Below are 17,302 nucleotides of genomic sequence, written 5' to 3' on the forward strand. Positions count from 1 at the left end.
GACTATTTTTTTAATCTGCCATCCTGTCTGACACTGCAGTGCCACTTCTAGATGGGCCAGGTGTTTGTGTCGGCCACTTGTGTCGCTTAGCTTAGCCATCCAGCGACCTTGGTGCACCTCTTTTTTTCTTTGCATCATGTGCTGTTTGGGGACTCTTTTTTTAAATCTGCCATCCTGTCTGACACTGCAGTGCCACACCTAGATGGGCCAGGTGTTTGTGTCGGCCACTTGTGTCGCTTAGCTTAGCCATCCAGCGACCTTGGTGCACCTCTTTTTTTCTTTGCATCATGTGCTGTTTGGGGACTATTTTTTAAACCTGCCATCCTGTCTGACACTACAGTGCCACTCCTAGATGGGCCAGGTGTTTGTGTCGGCCACTTGTGTTGCTTAGCTTAGCCATCCAGCGACCTTGGTGCACCTCTTTTTTTCTTTGCATCATGTGCTGTTTGGGGACTATTTTTTTAAATCTGCCATTCTGTCTGACACTGCAGTGCCACTCCTAGATGGGCCAGGTGTTTGTGTCGGCCACTTGTGTCACTTAGCTTAGCCATCCAGCGACCTTGGTGCACCTCTTTTTTTTCTTTGCATCATGTGCTGTTTGGGGACTATTTTTTAAATCTGCCATCCTGTCTGACACTGCAATGCCACTCCTAGATGGGCCAGGTGTTTGAGTCGGCCACTTGTGTCGCTTAGCTTAGTCACACAGCTACCTCATTGCACCTCTTTTTTTCTTTGCATCGTGTGCTGTTTGGGGACTATTTTTTAAATCTGCCATCCTGTCTGACACTGCAGTGCCACTTCTAGATGGGCCAGGTGTTTGTGTCGGCCACTTGTGTCGCTTAGCTTAGCCATCCAGCGACCTTGGTGCACCTCTTTTTTTTCTTTGCATCATGTGCTGTTTGGGGACTATTTTTTTAAATCTGCCATCCTGTCTGACACTGCAGTGTCACTCCTAGATGGGCCAGGTGTTTGTGTCGGCCACTTGTGTCGCTTAGCTTAGTCACACAGCTACCTCATTGCACCTCTTTTTTTCTTTGCATCGTGTGCTGTTTGGGGACTATTTTTTAAATCTGCCATCCTGTCTGACACTGCAGTGCCACACCTACATGGGCCAGGTGTTTGTGTCGGCCACTTGTGTCGCTTAGCTTAGCCATCCAGCGACCTTGGTGCACCTCTTTTTTTCTTTGCATCATGTGCTGTTTGGGGACTATTTTTTAAATCTGCCATCCTGTCTGACACTGCAGTGCCACTCCTAGATGGGCCAGGTGTTTGTGTCGGCCACTTGTGTCACTTAGCTTAGTCACACAGCAACCTCATTGCACCTCTTTTTTTCTTTGCATCGTGTGCTGTTTGGGGACTATTTTTTAAATCTGCCATCCTGTCTGACACTGCAGTGCCACTCCTAGATGGGCCAGGTGTTTGTGTCGGCCACTTGTGTCGCTTAGCTTAGCCATCCAGCGACCTTGGTGCACCTCTTTTTTTTCTTTGCATCATGTGCTGTTTGGGGACTATTTCTTGAAGTGCCATCCTGTCTGACACTGCAGTGCCACTCCTAGATGGGCCAGGTGTTTGTGTCGGCCACTTGAGTCGCTTTGCTTAGCCATCCAGCGACCTTGGTGCACCTCTTTTTTTCTTTGCATCATGTGCTGTTTGGGGACTATTTTTTTTAAATCTGCCATCCTGTCTGACACTGCAGTGCCACTCCTAGATGGGCCAGGTGTTTGTGTCGGCCACTTGTGTCGCTTAGCTTAGCCATCCAGCGACCTTGGTGCACCTCTTTTTTTTCTTTGCATCATGTGCTGTTTGGGGACTATTTTTTAAATCTGCCATCCTGTCTGACACTGCAATGCCACTCCTAGATGGGCCAGGTGTTTGTGTCGGCCACTTGTGTTGCTTAGCTTAGTCACACAGCTTCCTCATTGCACCTCTTTTTTTCTTTGCATCGTGTGCTGTTTGGGGACTATTATTTAAATCTGCCATCCTGTCTGACACTGCAGTGCCACTTCTAGATGGGCCAGGTTTTTGTGTCGGCCACTTGTGTCGCTTAGCTTAGCCATCCAGCGACCTTGGTGCACCTCTTTTTTTTCTTTGCATCATGTGCTGTTTGGGGACTATTTTTTTAAATCTGCCATCCTGTCTGACACTGCAGTGCCACTCCTAGATGGGCCAGGTGTTTGTGTCGGCCACTTGTGTCGCTTAGCTTAGTCACACAGCTACCTCATTGCACCTCTTTTTTTCTTTGCATCGTGTGCTGTTTGGGGACTATTTTTTAAATCTTCCATCCTGTCTGACACTGCAGTGCCACACCTAGATGGGCCAGGTGTTTGTGTCGGCCACTTGTGTCGCTTAGCTTAGCCATCCAGCGACCTTGGTGCACCTCTTTTTTTCTTTGCATCATGTGCTGTTTGGGGACTATTTTTTAAATCTGCCATCCTGTCTGACACTGCAGTGCCACTTCTAGATGGGCCAGGTGTTTTTGTCGGCCACTTGTGTCGCTTAGCTTAGCCATCCAGCTACCTTGGTGCACCCCTTTTTTTTCTTTGCATCATGTGCTGTTTGGGGACTATTTTTTAAACCTGCCATCCTGTCTGACACTACAGTGCCACTCCTAGATGGGCCAGGTGTTTGTGTCGGCCACTTGTGTCGCTTAGCTTAGCCATCCAGTGACCTTGGTGCACATCTTTTTTTCTTTACCTCATGTGCTGTTTGGGGACTATTTTTTAAATCTGCCATCCTGTCTGACACTACAGTGCCACTCCTAGATGGGCCAGGTGTTTGTGTCGGCCACTTGTGTCGCTTAGCTTAGTCACACAGCTACCTCATTGCACCTCTTTTTTTCTTTGCATCGTGTGCTGTTTGGGGACTATTTTTTTAATCTGCCATCCTGTCTGACACTGCAGTGCCACTTCTAGATGGGCCAGGTGTTTGTGTCGGCCACTTGTGTCGCTTAGCTTAGCCATCCAGCGACCTTGGTGCACCTCTTTTTTTCTTTGCATCATGTGCTGTTTGGGGACTCTTTTTTTAAATCTGCCATCCTGTCTGACACTGCAGTGCCACACCTAGATGGGCCAGGTGTTTGTGTCGGCCACTTGTGTCGCTTAGCTTAGCCATCCAGCGACCTTGGTGCACCTCTTTTTTTCTTTGCATCATGTGCTGTTTGGGGACTATTTTTTAAATCTGCCATCCTGTCTGACACTACAGTGCCACTCCTAGATGGGTCAGGTGTTTGTGTCGGCCACTTGTGTCGCTTAGCTTAGCCATCCAGCGACCTTGGTGCATCTCTTTTTTTCTTTGCATCGTGTGCTGTTTGGGGACTATTTTTTAAATCTGCCATCCTGTCTGACACAGCAGTGCCACACCTAGAAGGGCCAGGTGTTTGTGTCGGCCACTTGTGTCGCTTAGCTTAGCCATCCAGCGACCTTGGTGCATCTCTTTTTTTCTTTGCATCGTGTGCTGTTTGGGGACTATTTTTTAAATCTGCCATCCTGTCTGACACTGCAGTGCCACTTCTAGATGGGCCAGGTGTTTTTGTCGGCCACTTGTGTCTCTTAGCTTAGCCATCCAGCTACCTCATTGCACCTCTTTTTTTCTTTGCATCATGTGCTGTTTGGGGACTATTTTTTAAACCTGCCATCCTGTCTGACACTACAGTGCCACTCCTAGATGGGCCAGGTGTTTGTGTCGGCCACTTGTGTCGCTTAGCTTAGCCATCCAGTGACCTTGGTGCACATCTTTTTTTCTTTACCTCATGTGCTGTTTGGGGACTATTTTTTAAATCTGCCATCCTGTCTGACACTGCAGTGCCACTCCTAGATGGGACAGGTGTTTGTGTCGGCCACTTGTGTCGCTTAGCTTAGTCACACAGCTACCTCATTGCACCTCTTTTTTTCTTTGCATCGTGTGCTGTTTGGGGACTATTTTTTTAATCTGCCATCCTGTCTGACACTGCAGTGCCACTTCTAGATGGGCCAGGTGTTTGTGTCGGCCACTTGTGTCGCTTAGCTTAGCCATCCAGCGACCTTGGTGCACCTCTTTTTTTCTTTGCATCATGTGCTGTTTGGGGACTATTTTTTTAAATCTGCCATCCTGTCTGACACTGCAGTGCCACACCTAGATGGGCCAGGTGTTTGTGTCGGCCACTTGTGTCGCTTAGCTTAGCCATCCAGCGACCTTGGTGCACCTCTTTTTTTCTTTGCATCATGTGCTGTTTGGGGACTATTTTTTAAACCTGCCATCCTGTCTGACACTACAGTGCCACTCCTAGATGGGCCAGGTGTTTGTGTCGGCCACTTGTGTCGCTTAGCTTAGCCATCCAGCGACCTTGGTGCATCTCTTTTTTTCTTTGCATCGTGTGCTGTTTGGGGACTATTTTTTAAATCTGCCATCCTGTCTGACACAGCAGTGCCACACCTAGAAGGGCCAGGTGTTTGTGTCGGCCACTTGTGTCGCTTAGCTTAGCCATCCAGCGACCTTGGTGCATCTCTTTTTTTCTTTGCATCGTGTGCTGTTTGGGGACTATTTTTTAAATCTGCCATCCTGTCTGACACTGCAGTGCCACTTCTAGATGGGCCAGGTGTTTTTGTCGGCCACTTGTGTCTCTTAGCTTAGCCATCCAGCTACCTTGGTGCACCTCTTTTTTTCTTTGCATCATGTGCTGTTTGGGGACTATTTTTTAAATCTGCCATCCTGTCTGACACTGCAGTGCCACTCCTAGATGGGCCAGGTGTTTGTGTCGGCCACTTGTGTCGCTTAGCCTAGTCACACAGCTACCTCATTGCACCTCTTTTTTTCTTTGCATCATGTGCTGTTTGGGGATTATTTTTTAAACCTGCCATCCTGTCTGACACTACAGTGCCACTCCTAGATGGGCCAGGTGTTTGTGTCAGCCACTTGTGTCGCTTAGCTTAGCCATCCAGTGACCTTGGTGCACCTCTTTTTTTCTTTGCATCATGTGCTGTTTGGGGACGATTTCTTAAATTTGCCATCCTGTCTGACACTGCAGTGCCACTCCTAGATGGGCCTTTTGTTTGTTTCGGCCACTTGTGTCGCTTAGCTTAGCCATCCAGCGACCTTGGTGCACCTCTTTTTTTCTTTGCATCGTGTGCTGTTTGGGGACTATTTTTTAAATCTGCCATCCTGTCTGACACTGCAGTGCCATTTCTAGATGGGCCAGGTGTTTGTGTCGGCCACTTGTGTCGCTTAGCTTAGCCATCCAGCGACCTTGGTGCACCTCTTTTTTTTCTTTGCATCATGTGCTGTTTGGGGACTATTTTTTTAAATCTGCCATTCTGTCTGACACTGCAGTGCCACACCTAGAAGGGCCAGGTGTTTGTGTCGGCCACTTGTGTCGCTTAGCTTAGCCATCCAGCGACCTTGGTGCATCTCTTTTTTTCTTTGCATTGTGTGCTGTTTGGGGACTATTTTTTAAATCTGCCATCCTGTCTGACACTGCAGTGCCACTTCTAGATGGGCCAGGTGTTTTTGTCGGCCACTTGTGTCTCTTAGCTTAGCCACCCAGCTACCTTGGTGCACCTCTTTTTTTCTTTGCATCATGTGCTGTTTGGGGACTATTTTTTAAATCTGCCATCCTGTCTGACACTGCAGTGCCACTCCTAGATGGGCCAGGTGTTTGTGTCGGCCACTTGTGTCGCTTAGCCTAGTCACACAGCTACCTCATTGCACCTCTTTTTTTCTTTGCATCATGTGCTGTTTGGGGACTATTTTTTTAAATCTGCCATCCTGTCTGACACTGCAGTGCCACACCTAGATGGGCCAGGTGTTTGTGTCGGCCACTTGTGTCGCTTAGCTTAGCCATCCAGCGACCTTGGTGCACCTCTTTTTTTCTTTGCATCATGTGCTGTTTGGGGACTATTTTTTAAACCTGCCATCCTGTCTGACACAACAGTGCCACTCCTAGATGGGCCAGGTGTTTGTGTCGGCCACTTGTGTCACTTAGCTTAGCCATCCAGTGACCTTGGTGCACCTCTTTTTTTCTTTGCATCATGTGCTGTTTGGAGATGATTTCTTAAATCTGCCATCCTGTCTGACACTGCAGTGCCACTCCTAGATGGGCCTTTTGTTTGTTTCGGCCACTTGTGTCGCTTAGCTTAGCCATCCAGCGACCTTGGTGCACCTCTTTTTTTCTTTGCATCGTGTGCTGTTTGGGGACTATTTTTTAAATCTGCCATCCTGTCTGACACTGCAGTGCCATTTCTAGATGGGCCAGGTGTTTGTGTCGGCCACTTGTGTCGCTTAGCTTAGCCATCCAGCGACCTTGGTGCACCTCTTTTTTTTCTTTGCATCATGTGCTGTTTGGGGACTATTTTTTTAAATCTGCCATCCTGTCTGACACTGCAGTGCCACACCTAGAAGGGCCAGGTGTTTGTGTCGGCCACTTGTGTCGCTTAGCTTAGCCATCCAGCTACCTTGGTGCACCTCTTTTTTTCTTTGCATCATGTGCTGTTTGGGGACTATTTTTTAAATCTGCCATCCTGTCTGACACTGCAGTGCCACTCCTAGATGGGCCAGGTGTTTGTGTCGGCCACTTGTGTCGCTTAGCCTAGTCACACAGCTACCTCATTGCACCTCTTTTTTTCTTTGCATCATGTGCTGTTTGGGGACTATTTTTTTAAATCTGCCATCCTGTCTGACACTGCAGTGCCACACCTAGATGGGCCAGGTGTTTGTGTCGGCCACTTGTGTCGCTTAGCTTAGCCATCCAGCGACCTTGGTGCACCTCTTTTTTTCTTTGCATCATGTGCTGTTTGGGGACTATTTTTTAAACCTGCCATCCTGTCTGACACAACAGTGCCACTCCTAGATGGGCCAGGTGTTTGTGTCGGCCACTTGTGTCACTTAGCTTAGCCATCCAGTGACCTTGGTGCACCTCTTTTTTTCTTTGCATCATGTGCTGTTTGGAGATGATTTCTTAAATCTGCCATCCTGTCTGACACTGCAGTGCCACTCCTAGATGGGCCTTTTGTTTGTTTCGGCCACTTGTGTCGCTTAGCTTAGCCATCCAGCGACCTTGGTGCACCTCTTTTTTTCTTTGCATCGTGTGCTGTTTGGGGACTATTTTTTAAATCTGCCATCCTGTCTGACACTGCAGTGCCATTTCTAGATGGGCCAGGTGTTTGTGTCGGCCACTTGTGTCGCTTAGCTTAGCCATCCAGCGACCTTGGTGCATCTCTTTTTTTCTTTGCATTGTGTGCTGTTTGGGGACTATTTTTTAAATCTGCCATCCTGTCTGACACTGCAGTGCCACTTCTAGATGGGCCAGGTGTTTTTGTCGGCCACTTGTGTCTCTTAGCTTAGCCATCCAGCTACCTTGGTGCACCTCTTTTTTTCTTTGCATCATGTGCTGTTTGGGGACTATTTTTTAAATCTGCCATCCTGTCTGACACTGCAGTGCCACTCCTAGATGGGCCAGGTGTTTGTGTCGGCCACTTGTGTCGCTTAGCCTAGTCACACAGCTACCTCATTGCACCTCTTTTTTTCTTTGCATCATGTGCTGTTTGGGGACTATTTTTTTAAATCTGCCATCCTGTCTGACACTGCAGTGCCACACCTAGATGGGCCAGGTGTTTGTGTCGGCCACTTGTGTCGCTTAGCTTAGCCATCCAGCGACCTTGGTGCACCTCTTTTTTTCTTTGCATCATGTGCTGTTTGGGGACTATTTTTTAAACCTGCCATCCTGTCTGACACTACAGTGCCACTCCTAGATGGGCCAGGTGTTTGTGTCGGCCACTTGTGTCGCTTAGCTTAGCCATCCAGTGACCTTGGTGCACCTCTTTTTTTCTTTGCATCATGTGCTGTTTGGAGATGATTTCTTAAATCTGCCATCCTGTCTGACACTGCAGTGCCACTCCTAGATGGGCCTTTTGTTTGTTTCGGCCACTTGTGTCGCTTAGCTTAGCCATCCAGCGACCTTGGTGCACCTCTTTTTTTCTTTGCATCGTGTGCTGTTTGGGGACTATTTTTTAAATCTGCCATCCTGTCTGACACTGCAGTGCCATTTCTAGATGGGCCAGGTGTTTGTGTCGGCCACTTGTGTCGCTTAGCTTAGCCATCCAGCGACCTTGGTGCACCTCTTTTTTTTTCTTTGCATCATGTGCTGTTTGGGGACTATTTTTTTAAATCTGCCATCCTGTCTGACACTGCAGTGCCACACCTAGAAGGGCCAGATGTTTGTGTCGGCCACTTGTGTCGCTTAGCTTAGCCATCCAGCGACCTTGGTGCATCTCTTTTTTTCTTTGCATCGTGTGCTGTTTGGGGACTATTTTTTTAATCTGCCATCCTGTCTGACACTGCAGTGCCACTTCTAGATGGGCCAGGTGTTTGTGTCGGCCACTTGTGTCGCTTAGCTTAGCCATCCAGCGACCTTGGTGCACCTCTTTTTTTCTTTGCATCATGTGCTGTTTGGGGACTCTTTTTTTAAATCTGCCATCCTGTCTGACACTGCAGTGCCACACCTAGATGGGCCAGGTGTTTGTGTCGGCCACTTGTGTCGCTTAGCTTAGCCATCCAGCGACCTTGGTGCACCTCTTTTTTTCTTTGCATCATGTGCTGTTTGGGGACTATTTTTTAAACCTGCCATCCTGTCTGACACTACAGTGCCACTCCTAGATGGGCCAGGTGTTTGTGTCGGCCACTTGTGTTGCTTAGCTTAGCCATCCAGCGACCTTGGTGCACCTCTTTTTTTCTTTGCATCATGTGCTGTTTGGGGACTATTTTTTTAAATCTGCCATTCTGTCTGACACTGCAGTGCCACTCCTAGATGGGCCAGGTGTTTGTGTCGGCCACTTGTGTCACTTAGCTTAGCCATCCAGCGACCTTGGTGCACCTCTTTTTTTTCTTTGCATCATGTGCTGTTTGGGGACTATTTTTTAAATCTGCCATCCTGTCTGACACTGCAATGCCACTCCTAGATGGGCCAGGTGTTTGAGTCGGCCACTTGTGTCGCTTAGCTTAGTCACACAGCTACCTCATTGCATCTCTTTTTTTCTTTGCATCGTGTGCTGTTTGGGGACTATTTTTTCAATCTGCCATCCTGTCTGACACTGCAGTGCCACTTCTAGATGGGCCAGGTGTTTGTGTCGGCCACTTGTGTCGCTTAGCTTAGCCATCCAGCGACCTTGGTGCACCTCTTTTTTTTCTTTGCATCATGTGCTGTTTGGGGACTATTTTTTTAAATCTGCCATCCTGTCTGACACTGCAGTGTCACTCCTAGATGGGCCAGGTGTTTGTGTCGGCCACTTGTGTCGCTTAGCTTAGTCACACAGCTACCTCATTGCACCTCTTTTTTTCTTTGCATCGTGTGCTGTTTGGGGACTATTTTTTAAATCTGCCATCCTGTCTGACACTGCAGTGCCACACCTACATGGGCCAGGTGTTTGTGTCGGCCACTTGTGTCGCTTAGCTTAGCCATCCAGCGACCTTGGTGCACCTCTTTTTTTCTTTGCATCATGTGCTGTTTGGGGACTATTTTTTAAATCTGCCATCCTGTCTGACACTGCAGTGCCACTCCTAGATGGGCCAGGTGTTTGTGTCGGCCACTTGTGTCGCTTAGCTTAGCCATCCAGCGACCTTGGTGCACCTCTCTTTTTTCTTTGCATCATGTGCTGTTTGGGGACTATTTCTTGAAGTGCCATCCTGTCTGACACTGCAGTGCCACTCCTAGATGGGCCAGGTGTTTGTGTCGGCCACTTGCGTCGCTTTGCTTAGCCATCCAGCGACCTTGGTGCACCTCTTTTTTTCTTTGCATCATGTGCTGTTTGGGGACTATTTTTTTTAAATCTGCCATCCTGTCTGACACTGCAGTGCCACTCCTAGATGGGCCAGGTGTTTGTGTCGGCCACTTGTGTCGCTTAGCTTAGCCATCCAGCGACCTTGGTGCACCTCTTTTTTTTCTTTGCATCATGTGCTGTTTTGGGACTATTTTTTAAATCTGCCATCCTGTCTGACACTGCAATGCCACTCCTAGATGGGCCAGGTGTTTGTGTCGGCCACTTGTGTTGCTTAGCTTAGTCACACAGCTTCCTCATTGCACCTCTTTTTTTCTTTGCATCGTGTGCTGTTTGGGGACTATTATTTAAATCTGCCATCCTGTCTGACACTGCAGTGCCACTTCTAGATGGGCCAGGTGTTTGTGTCGGCCACTTGTGTCGCTTAGCTTAGCCATCCAGCGACCTTGGTGCACCTCTTTTTTTTCTTTGCATCATGTGCTGTTTGGGGACTATTTTTTTAAATCTGCCATCCTGTCTGACACTGCAGTTCCACTCCTAGATGGGCCAGGTGTTTGTGTCGGCCACTTGTGTCGCTTAGCTTAGTCACACAGCTACCTCATTGCACCTCTTTTTTTCTTTGCATCGTGTGCTGTTTGGGGACTATTTTTTAAATCTTCCATCCTGTCTGACACTGCAGTGCCACACCTAGATGGGCCAGGTGTTTGTGTCGGCCACTTGTGTCGCTTAGCTTAGCCATCCAGCGACCTTGGTGCACCTCTTTTTTTCTTTGCATCATGTGCTGTTTGGGGACTATTTTTTAAATCTGCCATCCTGTCTGACACTACAGTGCCACTCCTAGATGGGCCAGGTGTTTGTGTCGGCCACTTGTGTCGCTTAGCTTAGTCACACAGCTACCTCATTGCACCTCTTTTTTTCTTTGCATCGTGTGCTGTTTGGGGACTATTTTTTTAATCTGCCATCCTGTCTGACACTGCAGTGCCACTTCTAGATGGGCCAGGTGTTTGTGTCGGCCACTTGTGTCGCTTAGCTTAGCCATCCAGCGACCTTGGTGCACCTCTTTTTTTCTTTGCATCATGTGCTGTGTGGGGACTCTTTTTTTAAATCTGCCATCCTGTCTGACACTGCAGTGCCACACCTAGATGGGCCAGGTGTTTGTGTCGGCCACTTGTGTCGCTTAGCTTAGCCATCCAGCGACCTTGGTGCACCTCTTTTTTTCTTTGCATCATGTGCTGTTTGGGGACTATTTTTTAAACCTGCCATCCTGTCTGACACTACAGTGCCACTCCTAGATGGGCCAGGTGTTTGTGTCGGCCACTTGTGTCGCTTAGCTTAGCCATCCAGCGACCTTGGTGCATCTCTTTTTTTCTTTGCATCGTGTGCTGTTTGGGGACTATTTTTTTAATCTGCCATCCTGTCTGACACAGCAGTGCCACACCTAGAAGGGCCAGGTGTTTGTGTCGGCCACTTGTGTCGCTTAGCTTAGCCATCCAGCGACCTTGGTGCATCTCTTTTTTTCTTTGCATCGTGTGCTGTTTGGGGACTATTTTTTAAATCTGCCATCCTGTCTGACACTGCAGTGCCACTTCTAGATGGGCCAGGTGTTTTTGTCGGCCACTTGTGTCTCTTAGCTTAGCCATCCAGCTACCTCATTGCACCTCTTTTTTTCTTTGCATCATGTGCTGTTTGGGGACTATTTTTTAAACCTGCCATCCTGTCTGACACTACAGTACCACTCCTAGATGGGCCAGGTGTTTGTGTCGGCCACTTGTGTCGCTTAGCTTAGCCATCCAGTGACCTTGGTGCACATCTTTTTTTCTTTACCTCATGTGCTGTTTGGGGACTATTTTTTAAATCTGCCATCCTGTCTGACACTGCAGTGCCACTCCTAGATGGGACAGGTGTTTGTGTCGGCCACTTGTGTCGCTTAGCTTAGTCACACAGCTACCTCATTGCACCTCTTTTTTTCTTTGCATCGTGTGCTGTTTGGGGACTATTTTTTTAATCTGCCATCCTGTCTGACACTGCAGTGCCACTTCTAGATGGGCCAGGTGTTTGTGTCGGCCACTTGTGTCGCTTAGCTTAGCCATCCAGCGACCTTGGTGCACCTCTTTTTTTCTTTGCATCATGTGCTGTTTGGGGACTATTTTTTTAAATCTGCCATCCTGTCTGACACTGCAGTGCCACACCTAGATGGGCCAGGTGTTTGTGTCGGCCACTTGTGTCGCTTAGCTTAGCCATCCAGCGACCTTGGTGCACCTCTTTTTTTCTTTGCATCATGTGCTGTTTGGGGACTATTTTTTAAACCTGCCATCCTGTCTGACACTACAGTGCCACTCCTAGATGGGCCAGGTGTTTGTGTCGGCCACTTGTGTCGCTTAGCTTAGCCATCCAGCGACCTTGGTGCATCTCTTTTTTTCTTTGCATCGTGTACTGTTTGGGGACTATTTTTTAAATCTGCCATCCTGTCTGACACAGCAGTGCCACACCTAGAAGGGCCAGGTGTTTGTGTCGGCCACTTGTGTCGCTTAGCTTAGCCATCCAGCGACCTTGGTGCATCTCTTTTTTTCTTTGCATCGTGTGCTGTTTGGGGACTATTTTTTAAATCTGCCATCCTGTCTGACACTGCAGTGCCACTTCTAGATGGGCCAGGTGTTTTTGTCGGCCACTTGTGTCTCTTAGCTTAGCCATCCAGCTACCTTGGTGCACCTCTTTTTTTCTTTGCATCATGTGCTGTTTGGGGACTATTTTTTAAATCTGCCATCCTGTCTGACACTGCAGTGCCACTCCTAGATGGGCCAGGTGTTTGTGTCGGCCACTTGTGTCGCTTAGCCTAGTCACACAGCTGCCTCATTGCACCTCTTTTTTTCTTTGCATCATGTGCTGTTTGGGGACTATTTTTTTAAATCTGCCATCCTGTCTGACACTGCAGTGCCACACCTAGATGGGCCAGGTGTTTGTGTCGGCCACTTGTGTCGCTTAGCTTAGCCATCCAGCGACCTTGGTGCACCTCTTTTTTTCTTTGCATCATGTGCTGTTTGGGGACTATTTTTTAAACCTGCCATCCTGTCTGACACTATAGTGCCACTCCTAGATGGGCCAGGTGTTTGTGTCGGCCACTTGTGTCGCTTAGCTTAGCCATCCAGTGACCTTGGTGCACCTCTTTTTTTCTTTGCATCATGTGCTGTTTGGAGATGATTTCTTAAATCTGCCATCCTGTCTGACACTGCAGTGCCACTCCTAGATGGGCCTTTTGTTTGTTTCGGCCACTTGTGTCGCTTAGCTTAGCCATCCAGCGACCTTGGTGCACCTCTTTTTTTCTTTGCATCGTGTGCTGTTTGGGGACTATTTTTTAAATCTGCCATCCTGTCTGACACTGCAGTGCCATTTCTAGATGGGCCAGGTGTTTGTGTCGGCCACTTGTGTCGCTTAGCTTAGCCATCCAGCGACCTTGGTGCACCTCTTTTTTTTTCTTTGCATCATGTGCTGTTTGGGGACTATTTTTTTAAATCTGCCATCCTCTCTGACACTGCAGTGCCACACCTAGAAGGGCCAGATGTTTGTGTCGGCCACTTGTGTCGCTTAGCTTAGCCATCCAGCGACCTTGGTGCATCTCTTTTTTTCTTTGCATCGTGTGCTGTTTGGGGACTATTTTTTAAATCTGCCATCCTGTCTAACACTGCAGTGCCACTTCTAGATGGGCCAGGTGTTTGTGTCGGCCACTTGTGTCGCTTAGCTTAGCCATCCAGCGACCTTGGTGCACCTCTTTTTTTTCTTTGCATCATGTGCTGTTTGGGGACTATTTTTTAAATCTGCCATCCTGTCTGACACTGCAGTGCCACTCCTAGATGGGCCAGGTGTTTGTGTCGGCCACTTGTGTCGCTTAGCCTAGTCACACAGCTACCTCATTGCACCTCTTTTTTTCTTTGCATCGTGTGCTGTTTGGGGACTATTTTTTAAATCTGCCATCCTGTCTGACACTGCAGTGCAACTTCTAGATGGGCCAGGTGTTTTTGTCGGCCACTTGTGTCTCTTAGCTTAGCCATCCAGCTACCTTGGTGCTCCCCTTTTTTTCTTTGCATCATGTGCTGTTTGGGGACTATTTCTTGAAGTGCCATCCAGTCTGACACTGCAGTGCCACTCCTAGATGGGCCAGGTGTTTGTGTCGGCCACTTGAGTTGCTTAGCTTAGCCATCCAGCGTCCTTGGTGCACCTCTTTTTTTCTTTGCATCATGTGCTGTTTGGGGACTATTTTTTTAAATCTGCCATCCTGTCTGACACTGCAGTGCCACTCCTAGTTGGGCCAGGTGTTTGTGTCGGCCACTTGTGTCGCTTAGCTTAGCCATCCAGCTACCTTGGTGCACCTCTTTTTTTCTTTGCATCATGTGCTGTTTGGGGACTATTTTTTAAACCTGCCATCCTTTCTGACACTACAGTGCCACTCCTACATGGGCCAGGTGTTTGTGTCGGCCACTTGTGTCGCTTAGCTTAGCCATCCAGTGACCTTGGTGCACCTCTTTTTTTCTTTGCATCATGTGCTGTTTGGGGACTATTTTTTAAATCTGCCATCCTGTCTGACACTGCAGTGCCACTTCTAGATGGGCCAGGTGTTTGTGTCGGCCACTTGTGTCGCTTAGCTTAGCCATTCAGCGACCTTGGTGCACCTCTTTTTTTCTTTGCATCATGTGCTGTTTGGGGACTATTTTTTTAAATCTGCCATCCTGTCTGACACTGCAGTGCCACACCTAGATGGGCCAGGTGTTTGTGTCGGCCACTTGTGTCGCTTAGCTTAGCCATCCAGCGACCTTGGTGCACCTCTTTTTTTCTTTGCATCGTGTGCTGTTTGGGGACTATTTTTTACCTGCCATCCTGTCTGACACTACAGTGCCACTCCTAGATGGGCCAGGTGTTTGTGTCGGCCACTTGTGTCGCTTAGCTTAGCCATCCAGTGACCTTGGTGCACCTCTTTTTTTCTTTGCATCATGTGCTGTTTGGGGATGATTTCTTAAATCTGCCATCCTGTTTGACACTGCAGTGCCACTCCTAGATGGGCCAGGTGTTTGTGTCGGCCACTTGTGTCGCTTAGCTTAGCCATCCAGCGACCTTGGTGCACCTCTTTTTTTCTTTGCATCATGTGCTGTTTGGGGACTATTTTTTAAACCTGCCATCCTGTCTGACACTACAGTGCCACTCCTAGATGGGCCAGGTGTTTGTGTCGGCCACTTGTGTCGCTTAGCTTAGCCATCCAGTGACCTTGGTGCACCTCTTTTTTTCTTTGCATCATGTGCTGTTTTGGGACTATTTTTTTAAATCTGCCATCCTGTCTGACACTGTAGTGCCACACCTAGATGGGCCAGGTGTTTGTGTCGGCCACTTGTGTCGCTTAGCCTAGTCACACAGCTACCTCATTGCACCTCTTTTTTTCTTTGCATCGTGTGCTGTTTGGGGACTATTTTTTAAATCTGCCATCCTGTCTGACACTGCAGTGCCACTTCTAGATGGGCCAGGTGTTTTTGTCGGCCACTTGTGTCTCTTAGCTTAGCCATCCAGCTACCTTGGTGCTCCCCTTTTTTTCTTTGCATCATGTGCTGTTTGGGGACTATTTCTTAAAGTGCCATCCAGTCTGACACTGCAGTGCCACTCCTAGATGGGCCAGGTGTTTGTGTCGACCACTTGAGTTGCTTAGCTTAGCCATCCAGCGTCCTTGGTGCACCTCTTTTTTTCTTTGCATCATGTGCTGTTTGGGGACTATTTTTTTAAATCTGCCATCCTGTCTGACACTGCAGTGCCACTCCTAGTTGGGCCAGGTGTTTGTGTCGGCCACTTGTGTCGCTTAGCTTAGCCATCCAGCTACCTTGGTGCACCTCTTTTTTTCTTTGCATCATGTGCTGTTTGGGGACTATTTTTTAAACCTGCCATCCTTTCTGACACTACAGTGCCACTCCTAGATGGGCAAGGTGTTTGTGTCGGCCACTTGTGTCGCTTAGCTTAGCCATCCAGTGACCTTGGTGCACCTCTTTTTTTCTTTGCATCATGTGCTGTTTGGGGACTATTTTTTAAATCTGCCATCCTGTCTGACACTGCAGTGCCACTTCTAGATGGGCCAGGTGTTTGTGTCGGCCACTTGTGTCGCTTAGCTTAGCCATTCAGCGACCTTGGTGCACCTCTTTTTTTCTTTGCATCATGTGCTGTTTGGGGACTATTTTTTTAAATCTGTCATCCTGTCTGACACTGCAGTGCCACACCTAGATGGGCCAGGTGTTTGTGTCGGCCACTTGTGTCGCTTAGCTTAGCCATCCAGCGACCTTGGTGCACCTCTTTTTTTCTTTGCATCGTGTGCTGTTTGGGGACTATTTTTTACCTGCCATCCTGTCTGACACTACAGTGCCACTCCTAGATGGGCCAGGTGTTTGTGTCGGCCACTTGTGTCGCTTAGCTTAGCCATCCAGCGACCTTGGTGCACCTCTTTTTTTCTTTGCATCATGTGCTGTTTGGGGACTATTTTTTAAACCTGCCATCCTGTCTGACACTACAGTGCCACTCCTAGATGGGCCAGGTGTTTGTGTCGGCCACTTGTGTCGCTTAGCTTAGCCTTCCAGTGACCTTGGTGCACCTCTTTTTTTCTTTGCATCATGTGCTGTTTGGGGATGATTTCTTAAATCTGCCATCCTGTCTGACACTGCAGTGCCACTCCTAGATGGGCCAGGTGTTTGTGTCGGCCACTTGTGTCGCTTAGCTTAGCCATCCAGCGACCTTGGTGCACCTCTTTTTTTCTTTGCATCATGTGCTGTTTGGGGACTATTTTTTAAACCTGCCATCCTGTCTGACACTACAGTGCCACTCCTAGATGGGCCAGGTGTTTGTGTCGGCCACTTGTGTCGCTTAGCTTAGCCTTCCAGTGACCTTGGTGCACCTCTTTTTTTCTTTGCATCATGTGCTGTTTTGGGACTATTTTTTTAAATCTGCCATCCTGTCTGACACTGTAGTGCCACACCTAGATGGGCCAGGTGTTTGTGTCGGCCACTTGTGTCGCTTAGCTTAGCCATCCAGCGACCTTGGTGCACCTCTTTTTTTCTTTGCATCATGTGCTGTTTGGGGACTATTTTTTTAAATCTGCCATTCTGTCTGATACTGCAGTGCCACTCCTAGATGGGCCAGGTGTTTGTGCCGGCCACTTGTGTCACTTAGCTTAGCCATCCAGCGACCTTGGTGCACCTCTTTTTTTCTTTGCATCATGTGCTGTTTGGGGACTATTTTTTAAATCTGCCATCCTGTCTGACACTGCAGTGCCACTCCTAGATGGGCAAGGTGTTTGTGTCGGCCACTTGTGTCGCTTAGCTTAGTCACACAGCTACCTCATTGCACCTCTTTTTTTCTTTGCATCGTGTGCTGTTTGGGGACTATTTTTTAAATCTGCCATCCTGTCTGACACTGCAGTGCCATTTCTAGATGGGCCAGGTGTTTGTGTCGGCCACTTGTGTCGCTTAGCTTAGCCATCCAGCGACCTTGGTGCACCTCTTTTTTTCTTTGCATCATGTGCTGTTTGGGGACTATTTTTT

The sequence above is a fragment of the Pseudophryne corroboree genome, chromosome 5 (genome assembly GCF_028390025.1).
Source record: "Pseudophryne corroboree isolate aPseCor3 chromosome 5, aPseCor3.hap2, whole genome shotgun sequence".
Taxonomy (NCBI): domain Eukaryota; kingdom Metazoa; phylum Chordata; class Amphibia; order Anura; family Myobatrachidae; genus Pseudophryne; species Pseudophryne corroboree.